Source organism: Lissotriton helveticus, chromosome 1_2, assembly GCF_964261635.1.
Source record: "Lissotriton helveticus chromosome 1_2, aLisHel1.1, whole genome shotgun sequence".
Lineage (NCBI taxonomy): Eukaryota > Metazoa > Chordata > Amphibia > Caudata > Salamandridae > Lissotriton > Lissotriton helveticus.
In genome coordinates, this window is record NC_136058.1 from 331,955,021 (window position 1) to 331,969,609 (window position 14,589).

A 14,589-nucleotide genomic window follows, 5' to 3' on the forward strand; every position below is an offset into this window, starting at 1 on the left:
TTAACGTATTCTTCAGTGTCAGCAGCGTCCTCCATCTCTTTATCTGTGGCTGCTCGGGGATGTCGGGACAAATAGTCCGCCGGATTGCGAGACCCGGGTTGGTATTCCACTCAATAATTATAGTCTTGGAGCATCCACTTTTCAATTCTTGGCGGAGGCTTCGTGGATGTCCTTGCAAATAAGGCCACTAGAGGCTTGTGATCTGTTGTGACCACAAACGGTTGTCCATATACGTATAAGTGGAAATGCGACATCCCCAATGGATGGCAATGGCCTCGTTCTCTATCTGAGAATAGCGTTGCTCAGTCTCTGTAAGGGATCTGCTTGCAAACGCCACAGGGGCCCAGTCTTCCTCTCGACGTTGTTTCTGCAAGAGCACTGCTCCTAGGCCCATTGGGCCTGCATCGACAGCAATTTGGGCCATTCTCTCCGGGTCAAAGAAAGCCAGGGTGGTTGCTTCCGAGAGGGCGTTTTTTATGTCCTTGAAAGCTTTCTCTTGAGTCGGACCCCACTTCCACGGAACAGAACCCTTGGTCAGCTCTCGTAGTGGCAGTGTGAGGGTGGTGAGGTCTTTGCTAAACCTTCCACAGTAGTTGATCCTACCTAGGAAACTAAGAACTTCCGTTACACTGGCAGGGGCGACAGCATTTTTGATGTCCCGCACCTTTTCAGGATCCGGGTTGACTCCTTCCGTGGAGAAAGTGTAACCGAAGAACTGGAGCTTCTTCTTTAGGAATTCGCATTTCCTTCTATACAACATGAGACCAGCATCTCGCAGCCGTCGCAGTACTTGTGTGAGGTGGGCGTTGTGTTCAGGTAACGATTTGGCGTGGACCATGATGTTGTTGCTTACATTAATTACTCCTGGAATGTCCATGATCAATTCTTGTATGACATTCTGGAACACCTCCGAAGCGCTGGATACTCCGAAACTCAAACGAGTGTAACGTCATAACCCCACGTGGGTTGAGAAGGTGGTGATGTTTCGTGACGCCTCATCAAGGACCAGTTGGTGGTATCCAAATCTTAAGTCAAGTTTGGAGAACCAGCAGGCTCCAGCCATCTCTCCAATGAGATCGTCAATTGTTGGTGTAATATGGCGCTCGCGTTTAATTGCGGCATTGGATAGGCGCATTTCGACACAGATGCGTACCGCGCTAGGATGCCTTGGCTTCTGGGTGACCAAAATGGGGGATACCCACGGGGTGGGAACAGTGACCTTCTCAATGATCCCAGTGGCCTCCAGTTTCTTCAGTTCCTGTTCGACCTGTGGCCGTAAGTGGAATGCTATTCTTCGATGCCGTAGAGCGACAGGTTGAACCGTGGGGTCAACATGTAGATGAACTTATTTTCCTTTGAACTTTCCGATGCCCCCGAACACTTCAGGGAATTCCTCGAGTAAGTGTTGTATGGACTCATGATGTACGCTGAAGGCAAATGTTACTACCCCCAGGTCTTCTGCGGCCCGACATCCCAGGAGCATACCTTGGCCGTCTTCTGTGACATATATGTTGGTGTGGACAGTCCGTTCTCTGTGAGTCACTGACATTTTGAAACGTCCCAGGATCTTCAGAGGGGTGTCCTGACCATACGCAAACACCATGATGGCTGATGGCTGTAGCAGGGGCGCAGGTCGCAATGTTCGATGGAGGGCAGCGGCCATGATGTTGATGGTGGCCCCGGTATCCACTACCGCCATGACTTTCTGATCCCCTACCTGGATGTTGCACTGGGGCAGGCGTCGCGCTCTGCGGGTGGTGGTGCCAATCATGTGCACTTTATGGACTATTCACTCTTCCTCCTCATCATCGTCCATATCACTTGGTGTTTTGTCACCCTCAGGCACCGCGTTGACCATCTGACATGGCTTGCGGTATTTCTTGGCTCTGCATACCTTTTCGAAGTGATTAAATTGTCCACATCTGGAGCATCTTCTCCCTTTGGCAGGACAGTCCGCTGGCTGGTGTGGCGGTCTGTCACAGTCTCCACACGTTGTGGCCATAGTCGCCGCAGCATTGCGGGATCCCTTCTTGTTCCACTTCGTCGCGGGCTTGGTGGGAACAGGGTTAACCGGTTCTATCTTCACAGGGACTTGGAGGGCTGCCTCCATGTGAGTTGTGCGGGCTTTGGAAAGCTCCTTGGTGCGCCCCAGGGTCAGAATTTCGGCGAGGTGTTTGTCAGACTCCTCGAGGATGCGTTCCCAAAGTTTGGCGGAGGCACACCCCTGGATCACTTGACCCCTTATCTCTTCCGTCTCGTCTTGAAACCTGCACGTTGAGGCCAGATTCTTCAGCCGTGCATGGTAAGTGTCCAAGGATTCCTCTGGAAGTTGTCGCGCTTGTCTAAATATAAATCTCTCATAGTTCTGGTTGGCCATCGGCTCGAAATGTCCATTGAGCGCATTAATTAGAGTATGGTGGTTCTTTGGCGTCGCTTCCACGAGTGTTTTGACGATATTGTGTATGTCCTCCTAGGTGTAACAACATTGCTTGTTTTTGATCTTTGTGCAGAAGAAGATTTGTAGGCGATTTGTTTCCATTTGGGCGCAATGGAGGATGGCGACCCTTCTACTATGAAGGGCTCTATCGGAGGTATTTGTGACATGGTTTTGAGTCACCCACGGGCAACTAGGTCCTCACTGAATGGTGTCACTCTCCAAAATCCGTCCAACGCTGAGCCCCTGGCTGTGACAGGCACTTTATCTTCACTCTGGCTCGTAAATTGCGTCTGAGTAGCAAAGGCAGGCCCTCATATTCACTGGGTGAAGTCTGGTCCTGCTCCCTGTTATGAAGGTGCCTGCAGTGGGAATCCCTTTTCCTCTATATCAGGGCAGGGGACCCCCTCGATGGTGTAGTGACACTCTGTTCACTTGTCCAGGCTTTGTACGTTAGGCCTTGACCTTTGCCTGCCTGCGGCCTCTCTCTGCGCTCCTCTCTGCTGCCTTGGGGCTTGCTGGAGGCGGGGCCTGTAACACGGCCTTTCCCGGTCTCCTTCAAGGGGCCTAGAGTTCCCCCCCACATGGCAGGCACAAACACTGGAGCTCCGTCAGCCTAGCGGAGCGAGCCGCACTTGTTGCTTGGGCGAGCGGGGCCGCGCTCGCCGCCGGAGTGCCACATGGGGCGCAGCTGCTCAGCCGGACCCAGCCGTGGGGACAGCACACGCGGCAGGCAGCACCACGGGCTGCTTCGCAGCGGCAGCCTCACCTGACGGCCTCGTCAAATCCAGGTCCGCGCACGGGACAGGAGCACCACACGGGGCACGACGGGCGCCAGGCAGAGACGGCACCAGCCGACGGGGCCGAGCGCCGCGATCATTCTGACACGCTCGCGGTCGCCTCACTGGGTGGCGAGGGCACGACCACCCTCGTCACCAAATATTGTGTCGGGCGCACTGGGCAGCGCCGACATTCGCAGGAGCAAGGATGTTGGGGGCTAGGGCCCTGGCACACAATAACCACAAGAGGCTTGATAGTGGTTTGCTTAACCCCTTGCATGCTGATGACGGCCCCCAGCCATCATGCACTACAGTGCTCGTGTGCTGATGACGGCTGGGGGCCGTCATGACCGCACCCGCGCTGAAATCTTCAGCACAGGAGCAGAATTGCGGCATCATGGAAGGGGTTAAAGGGGTTTGTCTCCTTCGCCAACTGGCCAACGTGAGCACGGCCCTGTACTTTTATTAACTCAGGGTCACATAATCCTTACGTCGCGACTTGACGATGTCATCACAAGTCACGACATTACAGTGACCACAGCCCTTCCCCCCATCACTGGTGACCCGCAGCCCCTCCCCTGTCACTGGTGACCACAGCCCCCACATCACTGATGACCCTCAGCCCCTCCCCCATCACTGGTGACCGGAAGGGGGGGGCCTCAGCCCCTCCCTCATCACTGGTGACCCGAGGGCCTCAGCCCCTCCCCCATCACATGATCCTCGGTGTGGCCGCTTAGAGATTCCGTAGGTGAGCCTGCATGGCCCTATGATTGGCCGCCGTCCAATCAGAGCCTTCCACAGCGCAAGCTTCCACAGGAGCAGCCAATGAGAACAAGCTGCATGTAAACCAATCAGAAACGCCCTGCTGCCACGAGGGACTATGGGCCGCGTCTGAGAACAATCCACCAAGGGAGAAGGGTTTCCTCTTCCGTTTCAGCGGTCGTGACATCACTTCCGGACAGTGTTGATTCTCGTTCCGGGCGTACTGCCGAAATTTGACCCTCGACCTCCAGCTTGGCCAAGTTCAAAGGTGAGTGAAAAGGGGGGGGCACAGCCGTTAACGCGATTTTGACCCCCCCAGTAATACCGCATGTTGTACCCAAGCCGAGTGAGGCGCCGATATTTATTCTACCCCCCCATCACTTTACTTCCGGCTCCGGTCAGCATCCTGCCGGAAGTGACGTCTCAAGCACCATCTGCGTGTCAAGGGGTCGGGGTCCACAGAAGACTGTAACAACCTCCATGGAGATAGCTCGGGGGGTTCATGCCATCGCTGCTCTGCTCTGGGGATGAATGCCCCCCGCCCCCACAAAGAACAAGCGAGCCCCCCAAGGAGGGCAGGGACATACTTCCTTAGCTCCTCCCCTCCCTGAAGTTGGGGTGCTCCCCTTCCATCCGCACAGGCATCAAAACCCCCTGCCTGCACCGGCCGGATATATCAGTTGCGACCCAGAAGTCCCAAAGTCTCTGTCAGGTGCACAGTTTGTTTGACTCGTACCAGCGCAGGGCTTGAAATGGAAAAATGGAAGTGCAGGTACCTGGTTGTGTCTGAGAAGTGCCTGTATCAATCAAAAGTATTGCATCACTCTTGAGAAGTGCCGGGACTCTCCAATCTAAAGTATTACATCACTTGTGATAAGTGCAGGCACTCTCCCTCTCAAAATAGAGAAGTACCGGCCCTTTTAAAGCAATGTACCAGAGGAAGGTGCATGGTGCCTGTACCTCTTAAAATATTGCTCCCCAAATCTAATATTAGACCCACAAACCTTTGCGACCCACCTAGCTTTAATGGACATAAGGTGCACAATGTTTTAATGTAACTAAAGCATTCGCCCACACCCACCTGTGCACACACACACACCTGTACACACTTACACCCTCCTGTGCACACATACATCAACCTGTACACTCCTACCCCACTCATGCACACACATACACTCACTTGTACACACATACACTCACTAGTACACACATACACTCACCTGTACACACATACACCCACTCATGCTCACACATACACCCATCTGTACACACACTCACTCATGCGCACATATATACCCACCTGTGCAAACACATACACCCACCTGTGCAAACACATACACCCACCTGTGCAAACACATACACCCACCTGTGCATACACATACACCCACCTGTGCACACACATACCACCTGTGCAGACACATATCACCTGTGCACACATATCACCTGTGCACACATACCACCTGTGCTCACACATACCACCTGTGCTCACACATACCATCTGTGTGAACACATACCACCTGTGAACACATACACCCACCTGTGAACACATACACCCACCTGTACACACATACATTCACCTGTGCACACACCCACCTGTGCACAAACATACACCCACCTGTGCACATATGTATGTAGTTGCCTCTTAGTGTCCAGCACAGAGGCTGCTTTCCAAGACATTTCTATTTGGCGCTTGAAAAGTACGTATGCAAGGTCTATGAACCAGTGTAAGTGTTAGCCCCCCTTTGCTTTAGGGTGAAGACCTAGCAGGCAGGATTAAGGAGTAGGTGACCGTGTATGGTCTGCGAGTTTCACTATGGTGGCTGTAACCTCAAGCCATAACACCTGTAGTGATGGGCACTCCCACCCCATATGTTAGACGCAGGCATCAGTCTGTTTACAGCACGGGCACTCTGGTGTCGAATCAGGAAACATGCGCTGGATATAGAGATAACTGTGATGTGTGTAGTTAAACTGTGTAAATTGGAATCAAGGGTTCAAGTAATCCTTTAAAACAATGAAGTCTTTAAGTCACTTTCATTTTTTTTCGTCTTTCCCAAGAAGAAGGCGGCAAGTTCTTCGCAGTTAGGCAGCAGATTAAACCCAGAAAGCAGGTTGAGGCTGCCTGTTAGATTGCAATTTAATGAGTTCAAACTGTTTTTTTTAGGTTTATTCCTGGCATTGTTCAGCTGTTTCCTAAAGACGTTTGCTTTTCAGTTATGTATGTGTTTGTTGTAAATGAATCTTTGAGATCTCAGGTGCTGGAGGTGTTCGAGCGAGGAAGAGAATCTCCATGACCATTCAGCCAATATTAGATTGCATCTTTCAATGTTTAGATTACCATTGTACCAAGGCTCGGAGTCTTTGGTGGATACTCTTTTTAGTTGGAGGGGTGCCAGAGAGTCTGGAATGTTTGTCATTGAATTAGTGTAAGGATCAGTAAGGTCCAGGACATCTGAAATGTCCTTGGGAGGGGGTAGGATGTAATTTCTGATAGATGTTAGTTCATTCAGGTTTTATGTTTCAAGGGTTCCTTTTCCATTGTCTGTTTTTGTTTTTATTTGAACAATTTTTGAGGACAGCGATTCAGTGATGAGGAAAGTGGTGCAGTGGTGGTCTGTCCAGTCACATGGAATGATAGCTTAAAGTTGAATGGAATTAGCTTTAGAGATCACTCCCACGTTGTTTGTAGGAGTTTGCCATATTTGGATCAAGTTTAGGTCGGCTAGGAAGTTTTTTAGGCTAATCACCGATTCGTCATCTGGGTCATTCCAGTAGAGATTGAAGTCACCAAGGAAGATTGGTACGCAGTATACCCCAGAGTTGGTTGTGATGATTTCCATAACTTGTTAAATGGATGGGAGGTTATCTCCCGGAGGGTGGAAACACGCATTCAGTTTGTATCGAGGCCTATCTTTACTCAGGATTTCGATGCCTAGACATTCACACAAGATGAGAGTAACATTTTGTGCTTGCTTCAGAGAGAGCTTATCGCAGTGAGTACAGGGCTTACCTCCACCAGGTCGGTTTGGTCTATCTAACCTGATGATGTCGTAGCCAGGCGGTGCTAGAATGTCGAGCGATGGAGTGAAGGAGTCATTTAGCCAAGTTTCAATCAGGACTATAAGGTCAAGATCATGAGTAAGGATAAGGTCAGCAATATCCACTCTGTGTTTAGATGCCGATCTGCAATTGAAAGGTGTACATTTCAGGTGGGGTATGGCTACAGCGGAGGCAGCCTGAGTGATGGGAATTTGCTTGAAGTTGGAATTGTTAACTGCTCTGGGATTGGGCCTATGATATCTATGTGGATTCGACAGAAGGAGTAGGGAGTAAATATTGTCTGATAGAGTGTCTTTCATCCTGATGGGTCGGGTGGAGGGGTGGGGGTAGGGAATTGTCTTCCAGGTCAATTGAGGAGACGTTGCGAGTGCTGAGATCCCATTGGGTGTGTGGGTGACATCCATCAAATGTGATTGTTATTGAATTGCTAAAGGGAGTGTCTACTCTTGCCCATCGGCCTGGTGAGACACCAACAATTAACGATCTCTAAGGCGAGGGATATTAGGCTTTAAATATCAGCCTTAAGTTGATGAAGCTCCTGAAAGATCTCCGTGAGTTTGGCGTCATTAGTAATGTTGGAACAGGGGGTCGTGATGTGGGCCAGGAGACCAGGTGAGACTGCTGTGGTTTATGGTGTTAGGGAGCAACTGAGTTGGGAGAATCAGGGGGGGGGGATAGAGATGGAGTCATGATTGAGGAGTGGAGGTGTGGGACTCATAAACTGATTGAGTAGATAGGTGCCATGTTATTGGTCATGTTATGGGGTTCCGAGATAGCAAGTGTCATGGTTTGGTCCGGAAAGGGTGTCACAGATGCATCAGTGCTGACAGCGGGGGAATGTTCAGAGGTAAGGGGCAGAGATGAGGTGATGGTGTTAGCATCGAGTCGGTGTATTTCAATGGTTGCTGCTCTAGGGGTGTGATGAGGCTTCAGGCTATTATGACGAAAAATGTCGGTTGAAATAATCTGCAAGGGTAATGGTAAATTAATGCTGTTGGGTAATCTTATGAAGGGGGATAGGGAGGAGGGGAAAGGGGTGAAGCAATACAAGTAGTGGGGAGAGGGGAGGATACAGAATGAGGTACTTGTGTGATGACTAAAGGGCTAGGATGGGCTTGGGTCAGGGAGGAAACTTACTCCATCACGGAGAGTTTGATGAGTGAGGAACATTTCATCAAGTGATTCTAGGTTGCATTCAGATGGTTGGATGAGGATAATCCCATTATTTTAAAGGGAGATGGTTGCCCCTGCTCGGCAAATGATAGATGGAGTTACAGGGAGTCTGAGACCATGGGGGGCTTTAGTGGATGCAGTGATCCGGAGCAGAGAGCAAAGGGCTTTCCTTCATTGGGCTGGTCTTTTAGTGAAAAAGATAAGGTCACTTATGGTAGCTCCTTTATTTGTGCAGACATAGGGGGTGGAAATAAGGATTTCTGAGTGAAATTTGAGAAGCCTGTGTTTGAAGTTCTTGAGCACACTTTTAGATAGTTTAGGGGGGTATATGATAGTGTAGGAATTACAGCTGTCTGGAACAAGTTTGGAGTCTAGTGATCTTCGAGAAAGGGAATACATGGCTAAGGGCTCCAAATTTCCAGAGTGGAAAGAGGGGAGAGACCAGAGTACTACATGCTCACATGTGGGGAAGCTGCGGAGAGTCGAGGCGAAGGCGGTATGGTCAGACGAAGGAAGGGATGGAGCAAATCATGGGGTGGCTGGAGGAAAGTTCCATGACTCCGTTCTACAAAGAAAGCCCATTAAACAGCAGAATCATGACAGAAGATGTCCAGAGAGGAGAAGGTACTCTTTCTTTTTTGGGCTTCCCAGCATTATATGCATGCGATTACTAGGTGGAAATCAGCAAATCCTGAAGAGAGGACCCAGCTGCTAATCTAACAAGCATTGAAAATGCAATAGGTCTCGCAATAGAAGAGTTTGAAATTTTTCGTTTTGCAAATGGATGAGTGGTGTTGCGTGGATGAGTGGCGTTGCGTGGATGAGTGGCGTTGCGTGGATGAGTGGCGTGTGTGAGTGGCGTTGCGTGTGTGAGTGGCGTTGCGTGTGTGAGTGGCGTTGCGTGTGTGAGTGGCGTTGCGTGTGTGAGTGGCGTTGCGTGGATGAGTGGGGTTGGAATGCAATAGGTCTCCCATTAGAAAAGTTGTAGGTATTGGTCTTGTAAATGACATAATTTTTTTTTTTCGTTGTTAAAATTGCTAAATTGATGGCTTTGTCATTTACAATGCCAATAGTTATAACTTTTGCAAATGTGACACCTATAGCATTTGGAATGCAACATGTTTTGTATTTACGTGACTTATATGGCAGCTCTGGTCGTTATGCTACATCTCTAGATAGTTTTATCTTCCGCAAATGTGACACCTATTGTAACACAATATGTGTTGTGAGGGTGAGGGGTTGAGGGTGAGGGGTTGAGGGTGAGGGGTTGAGGGTGAGTGAGGGGTTGAGGGTGGGTGAGGGTGAGTGAGGGTGAGGGGTTGAGGGTGAGTGAGGGTGAGGTGTTGAGGGTGAGTGAGAGTGAGTGAGGGTGAGTGAGGGTGAGGGGTTGAGGGTGAGTGAGGGTGAGGGTGAGTGAGGGTGAGGGTGAGGGGTTTAGGGTGAGTGAGGGGGAGTGAGAGTGAGAGTGAGGGTGAGTGAGGGGTTGAGGGTGAGGGGTTGAGGGTGGGTGAGATTGAGGGTGAGTGAGGGTGAGGGTTGAGGGAGGGTGAAGGTGAGTGAGGGTGAGTGAGGGTGAGTGAGGGTGGGTGAGTGAGGGTGAGTGAGGGGTTGAGGGTGAGTGAGGGTGAGGTGTTGAGGGTGAGTGAGGGTGAGGGTGAGTGAGGGTGAGTGAGGGTGAGGGGTTGAGGGTGAGTGAGGGTGAGGGTGAGTGAGGGTGAGGGTGAGGGGTTTAGGGTGAGTGAGGGGGAGTGAGAGTGAGGGTGAGTGAGGGGTTAAGGGTGAGGGGTTGAGGGTGGGTGAGATTGAGGGTGAGTGAGGGTGAGGGTTGAGGGAGGGTGAGGGTGAGTGAGGGTGAGGGTGAGTGAGGGTGAGTGAGGGTGAGGGTGAGTGAGGGTGAGTGAGGGTGAGTGAGGGTAAGTGAGGGTGAGTGAGGGTGGGTGAGGGTGAGTGAGGGTGAGGGTGAGTGAGGGTGAGGGTGAGTGAGGGTGAGTGAGGGTGAGGTGTTGAGGGTGAGTGAGGGTGAGGTGTTGAGGGTGAGTGAGGGTGAGTGGTTGAGGGTGAGTGAGGGTGAGGGTGATTGAGGGTAAGGGGTTGAGGGTGAGTGAGGGTGAGGTGTTGAGGGTGAGGTGTTGAGGGTGAGTGTGGGTGAGGGTGAGTGAGGGTGAGGGTGAGTGAGGGGGAGTGAGGGTGAGGGGTTGAGGGTGGGTGAGGGGTTGAGGGTGAGTGAGGGTGAGAGGGTGAAGGAGGGTGAGGGGTTGAGGGTGAGTGAGGGTGATTCAGGGTGAGGGGTTGAGGGTGAGTGAGGGTGAGGGGTTGAGGGTGAGTGAGGGGTTGAGGGTGAGTGAGGGTGAGGTGTTGAGGGTGAGTGAGGGTGAGGGGTTGAGGGTGAGTGAGGGTGAGGTGTTGAGGGTGGGTGAGGGTGAGGGGTTGAGGGTGAGTGAGGGTGAGGGTGAGTGAGGATGAGGGTGAGGGGTTTAGGGTGAGTGAGGGTGAGTGTGGGTGAGGGTGAGTGAGGGTGAGTGAGGGGGAGTGAGGGGGAGTGAGGGTGAGGGGTTGAGGTGAGGGAGGGGTTGAGGGTGAGGGGTTGAGGGTGAGAGGGTGAAGGTGAGTGAGGGTGAGGTTGAGGGTGAGTGAGGGTGAGGGTGATTCAGGGTGAGGTGTTGAGGGTGAGTGTGGGTGAGGGTGAGTGAGGGTGAGGGTGAGTGAGGGGGAGTGAGGGTGAGGGGTTGAGGGTGGGTGAGGGGTTGAGGGTGAGTGAGGGTGAGAGGGTGAAGGTGAGTGAGGGTGAGGGTGAGGGGTTGAGGGTGAGTGAGGGTGAGGGTGATTCAGGGTGAGGGGTTGAGGGTGAGTGAGGGTGAGTGAGGGTGAGGGGTTGAGGGTGACTGAGGGTGAGTGAGGGGTTGAGGGTGAGGGGTTGAGGGTGAGTGAGGGGGAGTGTGAGGGGTTGAGGGTGAGTGAGGGTGAGGCGTTGAGGGTGAGTGAGGGTGAGGGGTTGAGGGTGAGTGAGGGTGAGGGGTTGAGGGTGAGTGAGGGTGAGGTGTTGAGGGTGGGTGAGGGTGAGGGGTTGAGGGTGAGTGAGGGTGAGGGTGAGTGAGGATGAGGATGAGGGGTTTAGGGTGAGTGAGGATGAGGATGAGGGGTTTAGGGTGAGTGAGGGTGAGGGTGAGTGTGGGTGAGGGTGAGTGAGGGTGAGTGTGGGTGAGTGAGGGTGAGGGGGAGTGAGGGTGAGTGAGGGTGAGGGGTTGAGGGTGGGTGAGGGGTTGAGGGTGAGGGGTTAAGGGTGAGAGGGTGAAGGTGAGTGAGGGTGAGGTTGAGGGTGAGTGAGGGTGAGGGTGATTCAGGGTGAGGGGTTGAGGGTGAGTGAGGGTGAGGGTGATTGAGGGTGAGTGAGGGTGAGGGGTTGAGGGTGACTGAGGGTGACTGAGGGTGAGTGAGAGTGAGGGTGAGTGAGGTGTTGAGGGTGAGGGGTTGAGGGTGAGTGAGGGGGAGTGTGAGGGGTTGAGGGTGAGTGAGGGTGAGGCGTTGAGGGTGAGTGAGGGTGAGGGGTTGAGGGTGAGTGAGGGTGAGTGAGGGTGAGGGGTTGAGGGTGAGTGAGGGTGAGGTGTTGAGGGTGGGTGAGGGTGAGGGGTTGAGGGTGAGTGAGGGTGAGTGAGGGTGAGGGTGAGTGAGGGTGAGGGGTTTAGGGTGAGTGAGGGTGAGGTGTTGAGGGTGAGTGTGGGTGAGGGTGAGGTGTTGAGGGTGAGTGAGGGTGAAGGGTTGAGGGTGAGTGAGGGTGAGTGAGGGTGAGGGTGAGTGAGGGTGAGGCAGTGAGGGTGAGTGAGGGTGAGGGGTTGAGGGTGAGGGGTTGAGGGTGAGTGAGGGTGAGGGGTTGAGGGTGGGTGAGGTGTTGAGGGTGGGTGAGGGTGAGGGGTTGAGGGTGAGTGAGGGTGAGGGTGAGTGAGGGTGAGGGTGAGTGAGGATGAGGGTGAGGGGTTTAGGGTGAGTGAGGGTGAGTGTGGGTGAGGGTGAGTGTGGGTGAGGGTGAGTGTGGGTGAGTGTGGGTGAGTGTGGGTGAGTGTGGGTGAGTGTGGGTGAGTGAGGGTGAGTGAGGGGGAGTGAGGGTGAGTGAGGGTGAGGGGTTGAGGGTGGGTGAGGGGTTGAGGGTGAGAGGGTGAAGGTGAGTGAGGGTGAGGTTGAGGGTGAGTGAGGGTGAGGGTGATTCTGGGTGAGGGTGAGTGAGGGTGAGGGTGATTGAGGGTGAGTGAGGGTGAGGGTGAGGGGTTGAGGGTGACTGAGGGTGAGTGAGAGTGAGGGTGAGTGAGGTGTTGAGGGTGAGGGGTTGAGGGTGAGTGAGGGGGAGTGTGAGGGGTTGAGGGTGAGTGAGGGTGAGGCGTTGAGGGTGAGTGAGGGTGAGGGGTTGAGGGTGAGTGAGGGTGAGTGAGGGTGAGGGGTTGAGGGTGAGTGAGGGTGAGGTGTTGAGGGTGGGTGAGGGTGAGGGGTTGAGGGTGAGTGAGGGTGAGGGTGAGGGTGAGTGAGGATGAGGGTGAGGGGTTTAGGGTGAGTGAGGGTGAGGTGTTGAGGGTGAGTGAGGGTGAGTGTGGGTGAGGTGTTGAGGGTGAGTGAGGGTGAGGGTGAGTGAGGGTGAAGGGTTGAGGGTGAGTGAGGGTGAGTGAGGGTGAGTGAGGGTGTGGGGTTGAGGGTGTTATTTTTTTTAAAATTAAAATGTCGGACGCAAAGCGCCACCTTAACGCTACCAACATTTATTAGGTTAGCGTTGTAGTTTTTTTATTTTTTCCTACCGTTCCGTATTATTTTTGATTGACATTTTTTTTAGCCAATCGGAGCGCTACGTTTTTGACGTCGCGTTCCGATTTGCATACGTAATCGGTGGAATTCTCCAGAACATCGAGAATGGTGGGATGCGGAAGGCGTGTTCCTGTTCGTGTGCTGTTGGTGCGTCGTATGATAGGTAAGAGATTTCCTCTAACTGTTTTTTAAATCTAATTTAAAGTAGTATTGATAGTATGCATAAATTCGTTAATAATTATGAGTGTATTTATATAAATAGTGACATATTTTGTTAGCGATTGCAATTATTTTAGTTATTTATTTAATTTATATGTAAGTAAGTGTTTCTATTTACTACCTATAGTATGTTTAAGTTAACGAATGAATAGGAGTGTATTTTTAATAATTTTGACATGGTATTTTTTTGTTTGTAATATTTGGAAATGAATATTATGTAATGTAATTAAAGTCTTGTTTTTATTCTTCGATATGTAATGTATTTATTTTCTTAAAGTGTTATGTAATGTATTAATAGCAGTTGTTTGTTATTTGACGTCCAAGAGCTGTTCTTTGAGTTTCTAAGTACTCTTTTCGCCATGAATATTGTACACTTCAAAAGTATTAATTGTATTACGCGTTGTTTTGTGAAGCTAAGAGACATATGTAATGTTTATTGATGCTGTTAGCGCTGAATCCAAGTTGCGTAATATGTTTTTTATATTTGATGTAATTCCGTGTGATGAACTGCTATTGTTATATGCGTACGGCTTTTTGTGTAACTCTTGACCATTGTGTTTAATCCGTCCCATTCCCCGGATGAATAGTGCTTGTTTATTACCCCAATTAAAAATTGGCTGTTTCACTTTTGTGTTTGTACATCCTCGTCCTCGCTTCCTGCCACATATTTTTCTTTGTTTTGTTGGTGTAATATTGTAGGAATGACTTTTGCTTTTTGGCCTGAAGCCTGATCAACATCCTTGCATGCTGTAGCTCATTTTGGGAAGTATATTTTGTGTGTAACGTATCTGATGCAGTACTCCGTAGACCCCCTTTTTTTTTCCGTCCTAAAAGTTGTTTATGTCAATGAAAATGGCATAACATTCATTAATTTGCAGGTTGGGTGAATGATGCAGAGTGGGTGAATGATGCAGAGTGGGTGAATGATGCAGAGTGGGTGAATATTCGATTTGTTGTTTCCTATTATTTTTATTGGCATAGTAGTGTCTTTGTTTTGCAACGAAGGATGTTTATTTTGATTTGTCGGCTCTTTATGTATGTAATGCATTGTATCCTATTGTTCAGATCTAAATTTTAAAATGTATGTATTTTGTTACTAGTTGTGTTAATAATTAGAGCAGTGTTTTTTTGGTGTAATTGTGTAGTATGTTGTATATCTGCGTGAATAATTTATATTGTTTCATCTCTACGTTCTGTTATTGCAGTTTTTATTAAACGTATGTTTGTATAGCTTTTTAATTTGATGTTTATGTAAATTTCGTGCTGTTGTTTGTGATACTTCCTCTTCGTTAATAATCAATGCAATGTCTCCGCTTTGTGTTACGATGTATTTTTAAAGCAATATTGTCTTGTTATATATGCTTTCTCCATGTTGCT

At 50.6% G+C, this 14,589-nt stretch overlaps 1 protein-coding gene across 4 annotated transcripts in view; it reads left to right on the forward strand.

Moving 5' to 3' along the window:
* The first annotated feature begins 4,108 nt into the window (after positions 1-4,108).
* LOC144803248 (uncharacterized) overlaps positions 4,109-14,589 on the forward strand; it is an 83,969-nt gene continuing 73,488 nt past the window's right edge. Inside the window, exon 1 of one of the 4 annotated variants that reach the window (XM_078671855.1) lies at positions 4,109-4,243. The gene's annotated coding sequence lies outside the window, so the exon portion shown is untranslated. Of the gene's footprint in view, positions 4,244-4,400; positions 4,748-14,589 lie in introns of those variants that run through there. The other 3 variants (XR_013605498.1, XM_078671856.1, XR_013605499.1) reach the window with 3 other exon arrangements.